This window comes from Schistocerca cancellata, unplaced genomic scaffold, assembly GCF_023864275.1.
Source record: "Schistocerca cancellata isolate TAMUIC-IGC-003103 unplaced genomic scaffold, iqSchCanc2.1 HiC_scaffold_931, whole genome shotgun sequence".
In the NCBI taxonomy this organism is placed as follows: Eukaryota; Metazoa; Arthropoda; class Insecta; order Orthoptera; family Acrididae; genus Schistocerca; species Schistocerca cancellata.
Genome location: NW_026046939.1, coordinates 25,001 through 32,500, shown reverse-complemented (window position 1 = coordinate 32,500; position 7,500 = coordinate 25,001). Strand labels below are relative to the sequence as shown.

Here is a 7,500-nt window from a genome sequence, read left to right as displayed (position 1 = left end):
AGTACGAAGTGTGCTTGCGTGAATAACGCGTGGTCAACGGTTCGCGCGCGCCCTCTGGTCCCGACGCCATCAACGTCCACAATAAACAGACCATACCGCACGATGTTGACAATGCCGCCCACAGGCACAACACAGCCATCTTTGGGAATGTGACCAAACTACATTGCCATCCGGCCCATAAACGACACCTCCATCTACAGGAATCCAACGAAACTACGCCAACCATACCTCCAAAACACGGCACCGCCATCTATGACAATGTGACGAAACCACATGCAATAGCTCCATCTACGCGAATCGGACGACACTACGTCCACCATGGCGAGCGCACCACAAACAAAAAGACCGCCATCTGCAGGTCCCCCGCAACATGACCTGCTGCACCGACGATACCGCCATCTAGGCGACGCCACGCCGACTACAACATCGCTAGGTCCCACAGTGCCCATTTTTCGACGCCACCCACACAGCCTGCATCATCTGTCCACCACAGGAGCCCCAACGCCAGTGCCTGCGCCGCACGAAGTCGTCGACCGACAATCGCTCCACCCGCACCCGCACGTGCCCCACTCCAACCGCCCAAATCGCAACTCCAGCGGATGAATGGCGGACTCTTCCCGCACTCCTATCGTGCAATCCACCCCTATATCTTGCGTTTCATGAAGAGTTATATCCAATATGCCATATTCCCGCTGTCCCTATACATGCTCTAAGTAGCTCGCTTGCTACAGCAGCAGCAGCACCACCTCCGCGCGCTTCCCTGGGGGCACTGAACCGCAGGACGCGAGACCCCACGCCCTGTGGCAAACAGGGCTCCTCGCAGAATATATACGGTCCCTACCCCGCACAACGATGACGGTGTGGGGGCCATTGTACGACACCGCTTCCTGCGGTGCCAACGCTGTCGTAGAGTCGATACTCCATCTTTGGTAGAAGGCAACCATTCCGCTGTAAATGAGTACGTCGCTCGTAGTTCAGTCACCTCGCAGCACTGCTCAGTAAACTATGCAGGCCCACATAGATAGATCAAATACGCAAATGCCCCTATACATGCTGAACGTCTGTGCAAACAAAACGAACCACACGTCACCCGCACACTCTATCACCCACACACTCTATCACACACTACTCTCTGCCTGTAACAAACACAGATACAATAATTAAGCACCGGCATGGACCAACGTCCGGTGCATCCTATCCGCCACAGTACACCAACCAGACTATGATAACCAGGCCAGGAGGTCCAATCATAAAACAGAATATCCCACTCGTCCGACAACCACAATTGCTCAGATAAGCCACCAACACCCACACATGTCCTACACAGGGGTGCACCCAACATCACCACACTGCCTCGTCTTACAGCACAAACACACTGGCAGGAATGAAACACACAGGTCTGCCGCAACCACAGACACGGCTCGCCCCCCCCTCTCACTGGCGGAAAGCGCATCCCGACGTGACATAACTCCTTTGACACACTGACGCTGCCTCGGGCATCCACGTCCTACGGTCGATATCAACGAACCTCACCCCCCCCCCCCCCACAACACGCCATCCCATACCACATTGTGTACCGTACCCAAACCTAACGTGTACTGTACTACAACGCAATGTGTACCATAACACAACCCAGTTTGTACCTTAACCTAACCTATGTCACCTTAACCTAACCTATGTCACCTTAACCTAACCTATGTCACCTTAACCTAACCTATGTCACCTTAACCTAACCTATGTCACCTTAACCTAACCTATGTCACCTTAACCTAACCTATGTCACCTTAACCTAACCTATGTCACCTTAACCTAACCTATGTCACCTTAACCTAACCTATGTCACCTTAACCTAACCTATGTCACCTTAACCTAACCTGTGTTGCACCTTAACCTACCTCAATTTGCACCGCAATGTAACTCAATTTGCACCGCAATGTAACTCAATTTGCACCGCAATGTAACTCAATTTGCACCGCAATGTAACTCAATTTGCACCGCAATGTAACTCAATTTGCACCGCAATGTAACTCAATTTGCACCGCAATGTAACGCAATTTGCACCGCAATGTAACGCAATTTGCACCGCAATGTAACGCAATTTGCACCGCAATGTAACGCAATTTGCACCGCAATGTAACGCAATTTGTACCGCAATCTACCCCCATGTTGTGCCTTAACCTAACCCACGTTGTGCCTTAACCTAACCCACGTTGTGCCTTAACCTAACCCACGTTGTGGCTTAACCTAACCCACGTTGTGGCTTAACCTAACCCACGTTGTGGCTTAACCTAACCCACGTTGTGGCTTAACCTAACCCACGTTGTGGCTTAACCTAACCCACGTTGTGGCTTAACCTAACCCACGTTGTGGCTTAACCTAACCCACGTTGTGGCTTAACCTAACCCACGTTGTGGCTTAACCTAACCCACGTTGTGGCTTAACCTAACCCACGTTGTGGCTTAACCTAACCCACGTTGTGGCTTAACCTAACCCACGTTGTGGCTTAACCTAACCCACGTTGTGGCTTAACCTAACCCACGTTGTGGCTTAACCTAACCCACGTTGTGGCTTAACCTAACCCACGTTGTGGCTTAACCTAACCCACGTTGTGGCTTAACCTAACCCACGTTGTGCCTTAACCTAACCCACGTTGTGCCTTAACCTAACCCACGTTGTGCCTTAACCTAACCCACGTTGTGCCTTAACCTAACCCACGTTGTGCCTTAACCTAACCCACGTTGTGGCTTAACCTAACCCACGTTGTGGCTTAACCTAACCCACGTTGTGGCTTAACCTAACCCACGTTGTGGCTTAACCTAACCCACGTTGTGGCTTAACCTAACCCACGTTGTGGCTTAACCTAACCCACGTTGTGGCTTAACCTAACCCACGTTGTGCCTTAACCTAACCCACGTTGTGCCTTAACCTAACCCACGTTGTGCCTTAACCTAACCCACGTTGTGCCTTAACCTAACCCACGTTGTGCCTTAACCTAACCCACGTTGTGCCTTAACCTAACCCACGTTGTGCCTTAACCTAACCCACGTTGTGCCTTAACCTAACCCACGTTGTGCCTTAACCTAACCCACGTTGTGCCTTACCCTGCTCTGTAATTGGCATATGACACGTTACATTAATGTATTGTTGTCCAACCGCAACCGGCTCAGAATGTTGTGTACACAGCTATGTGTCATCTCCCCATAACAGCTGCATTGCAGTGTGGTACGCCATAGAGACGTGTGGGAGTAATGGACGCAGTGGATGGCGATCAGCATGAGCCGTCTGTTCATGTAGTGGCGCGTGTATGCAGACGTAGTAGTCTCTTCTCACACAATGTGATAGCACGGTGCCCCGCGTTCCACATCTGCGACATGCTACAGAGGCCGGTTGACAGTTGGTCGCGCAATGGAGATCGCATATGTACGGGGGCACCTTCCACGTGCCCTCTAGTCGGGCACATTTTGTTGCGTGGATGTGAGCGAATGTAGTGTGTCTTGACACCTGACAGGCAGGCATGCAATAATAGTTGACTTTGCAAACGGGGATGGACGTGTACGTTTACTGGTGACGTTACGCAAATGAACAACTGGTAACCCGTTGTGGTGCGGTTGATCTTGCTGGAGGTACATCTGTGAGGGCAACGATCGGTACAGCTACGAAGCGGTCCCCACCATACCAACGAACGTGAATGTGAATCTGGGTGTGAAGCGATACGCGGCTGTGGGTGGGTGGGACTGTCCCCGGCCGGTGAGGGGGGGCCGCCCGGCGTGCTGGCCGCGCGGTGCGTGGGCGCACGCGCTACAGCCGGCTGGTGGGGGCGCCCAGTGGCAGGCGCGCCGGCCGACGGACGCGGCAGGCGGCGCAGCTGCGCGCCGGGGCACCCTGCGCGCGGCGCCGTGCAGCCAAAGTGGGTCCTCGCGGACCCGGTGCGAAGCGCGGTGGACATCTGCAGTGTGCTGGTCCGATTGAGGACTGTGTGCGTTGAGGATGCGCCGCCGCCCGGCACTCGGCGCCGCGACGCCGTCTGCTGCTCGGTCGCCCCAGCGGTTCTCGCTGGTGGTTTGTATCGCAGTTGTGCGGACGTGTTGGCACGTGCGCTGTGCTGGGAGAGTTCGCTTCGGCACCCACGTGGGGCCTTTGCCCTTCTGTGGCGCTGGCGTTGGAGCTGCCGGTCACCGTAGGTGGCGCGTGTTGTCTCCCGCCGGCAATGCCACGACAGCACGCTCCCGGGCCTCTGTCGGCAGCGGCAAGCTCAGTTGGGAGCACGGGTGGTCGCACCTAAAGCGTCTACTCGCCTAACTCCGGGCGATTGCGCCTCTCTCGAACCCGACCAAGTACTTAGGACGGCGCTGCGCGCCGCCGGGACCTGAGAGGGTTTCGAGGTGTATTGTGCAGGGGAGCCCAGCCTCCTCCTGTTTGCAGAATAATTGAGCGGACGCTTGCGTGTTCGCGCGGGCCCCCGGGACACACTCCCGGGCGGCCGGCTGCTCAGCTCTAGTTGACGCAGCTCCCTGGTTGATCCTGCCAGTAGTCATATGCTTGTCTCAAAGATTAAGCCATGCATGTCTCAGTACAAGCCGCATTAAGGTGAAACCGCGAATGGCTCATTAAATCAGTTATGGTTCCTTAGATCGTACCCACGTTACTTGGATAACTGTGGTAATTCTAGAGCTAATACATGCAAACAGAGTCCCGACCAGAGATGGAAGGGACGCTTTTATTAGATCAAAACCAATCGGTCGGCTCGTCCGGTCCGTTTGCCTTGGTGACTCTGAATAACTTTGGGCTGATCGCACGGTCCTCGTACCGGCGACGCATCTTTCAAATGTCTGCCTTATCAACTGTCGATGGTAGGTTCTGCGCCTACCATGGTTGTAACGGGTAACGGGGAATCAGGGTTCGATTCCGGAGAGGGAGCCTGAGAAACGGCTACCACATCCAAGGAAGGCAGCAGGCGCGCAAATTACCCACTCCCGGCACGGGGAGGTAGTGACGAAAAATAACGATACGGGACTCATCCGAGGCCCCGTAATCGGAATGAGTACACTTTAAATCCTTTAACGAGTATCTATTGGAGGGCAAGTCTGGTGCCAGCAGCCGCGGTAATTCCAGCTCCAATAGCGTATATTAAAGTTGTTGCGGTTAAAAAGCTCGTAGTTGGATTTGTGTCCCACGCTGTTGGTTCACCGCCCGTCGGTGTTTAACTGGCATGTATCGTGGGACGTCCTGCCGGTGGGGCGAGCCGAAGGCGTGCGACCGCCTCGTGCGTGTTCGTGCGTCCCGAGGCGGACCCCGTTGAAATCCTACCAAGGTGCTCTTTATTGAGTGTCTGGGTGGGCCGGCACGTTTACTTTGAACAAATTAGAGTGCTTAAAGCAGGCAAGCCCGCCTGAATACTGTGTGCATGGAATAATGGAATAGGACCTCGGTTCTATTTTGTTGGTTTTCGGAACCCGAGGTAATGATTAATAGGGACAGGCGGGGGCATTCGTATTGCGACGTTAGAGGTGAAATTCTTGGATCGTCGCAAGACGAACAGAAGCGAAAGCATTTGCCAAGTATGTTTTCATTAATCAAGAACGAAAGTTAGAGGTTCGAAGGCGATCAGATACCGCCCTAGTTCTAACCATAAACGATGCCAGCCAGCGATCCGCCGCAGTTCCTCCGATGACTCGGCGGGCAGCCTCCGGGAAACCAAAGCTTTTGGGTTCCGGGGGAAGTATGGTTGCAAAGCTGAAACTTAAAGGAATTGACGGAAGGGCACCACCAGGAGTGGAGCCTGCGGCTTAATTTGACTCAACACGGGAAACCTCACCAGGCCCGGACACCGGAAGGATTGACAGATTGATAGCTCTTTCTTGATTCGGTGGGTGGTGGTGCATGGCCGTTCTTAGTTGGTGGAGCGATTTGTCTGGTTAATTCCGATAACGAACGAGACTCTAGCCTGCTAACTAGTCGCGTGACATCCTTCGTGCTGTCAGCGATTACTTTTCTTCTTAGAGGGACAGGCGGCTTCTAGCCGCACGAGATTGAGCAATAACAGGTCTGTGATGCCCTTAGATGTTCTGGGCCGCACGCGCGCTACACTGAAGGAATCAGCGTGTCTTCCTAGGCCGAAAGGTCGGGGTAACCCGCTGAACCTCCTTCGTGCTAGGGATTGGGGCTTGCAATTGTTCCCCATGAACGAGGAATTCCCAGTAAGCGCGAGTCATAAGCTCGCGTTGATTACGTCCCTGCCCTTTGTACACACCGCCCGTCGCTACTACCGATTGAATGATTTAGTGAGGTCTTCGGACTGGTACGCGGCATCGACTCTGTCGTTGCCGATGCTACCGGAAAGATGACCAAACTTGATCATTTAGAGGAAGTAAAAGTCGTAACAAGGTTTCCGTAGGTGAACCTGCGGAAGGATCATTACCGACTAGACTGCATGTCTTTCGATGTGCGTGTCGTGTCGCGCAACACGCTACCTGTACGGCAGCAGCCGTGCGCCGCGTGCGGAACCACGCGTGCCTCTCAAAACTAACGGAAATGTTGTGTGGTACGAGCGCTGAAGCTCTGGAGCGGCTGGCCTGCGGCACCTGGCGCCTCGCGCCGGTTTTGAATGACTTTCGCCCGAGTGCCTGTCCGCTCCGGTGTGGAGCCGTACGACGCCCATCGGCCGTGAGGCCGTTGGACACAGGAATGCTGGAACAGGGGCCGTCAAACGCCTCAGTCCCGCCTATGCAACTGTCTTGAAAGAGACAGTGGAAACTAAATGAAAAAGATCACCCAGGACGGTGGATCACTCGGCTCGTGGGTCGATGAAGAACGCAGCAAATTGCGCGTCGACATGTGAACTGCAGGACACATGAACATCGACGTTTCGAACGCACATTGCGGTCCATGGATTCCGTTCCCGGGCCACGTCTGGCTGAGGGTCGGCTACGTATACTGAAGCGCGCGGCGTTTGTCCCGCTTCGGAGACCTGGGAGTGTCGTGGCCGCCTGTGGGGCCGGCCGCGTCTCCTCAAACGTGCGATGCGCGCCCGTCGCCTGGCGGTTCGCATACCGGTACTTTCTCGGTAGCGTGCACAGCCGGCTGGCGGTGTGGCGTGCGACACCTCGTACAACGACCTCAGAGCAGGCGAGACTACCCGCTGAATTTAAGCATATTACTAAGCGGAGGAAAAGAAACTAACAAGGATTCCCCCAGTAGCGGCGAGCGAACAGGGAAGAGTCCAGCACCGAACCCCGCAGGCTGCCGCCTGTCGTGGCATGTGGTGTTTGGGAGGGTCCACTACCCCGACGCCTCGCGCCGAGCCCAAGTCCAACTTGAATGAGGCCACGGCCCGTAGAGGGTGCCAGGCCCGTAGCGGCCGGTGCGAGCGTCGGCGGGACCTCTCCTTCGAGTCGGGTTGCTTGAGAGTGCAGCTCCAAGTGGGTGGTAAACTCCATCTGAGACTAAATATGACCACGAGACCGATAGCGAACAAGTACCGTGAGGGAAAGTTGAAAAGAA

General features: G+C 54.6%; 3 non-coding genes across 3 annotated transcripts in view; all 3 read left to right on the top strand.

Annotated features, from left to right (window-relative positions):
* The first annotated feature begins 4,508 nt into the window (after nt 1–4,508).
* Nucleotides 4,509–6,417, top strand: LOC126149480 (small subunit ribosomal RNA). Its single transcript, XR_007530920.1, has one exon. It is a non-coding gene; the product is annotated as a small subunit ribosomal RNA (ribosomal RNA).
* A 351-nt stretch (nt 6,418–6,768) lies between these two features.
* LOC126149488 (5.8S ribosomal RNA) lies at nt 6,769–6,923 on the top strand. The gene has a single exon (XR_007530928.1). It is a non-coding gene; the product is annotated as a 5.8S ribosomal RNA (ribosomal RNA).
* Nucleotides 6,924–7,111: 188 nt separating this feature from the next.
* LOC126149484 (large subunit ribosomal RNA) overlaps nt 7,112–7,500 on the top strand; it is a 4,222-nt gene continuing 3,833 nt past the window's right edge. The window contains exon 1 of the ribosomal RNA XR_007530924.1: nt 7,112–7,500. This exon is cut by the window's right edge and continues 3,833 nt beyond it. This is a non-coding gene — a ribosomal RNA (large subunit ribosomal RNA).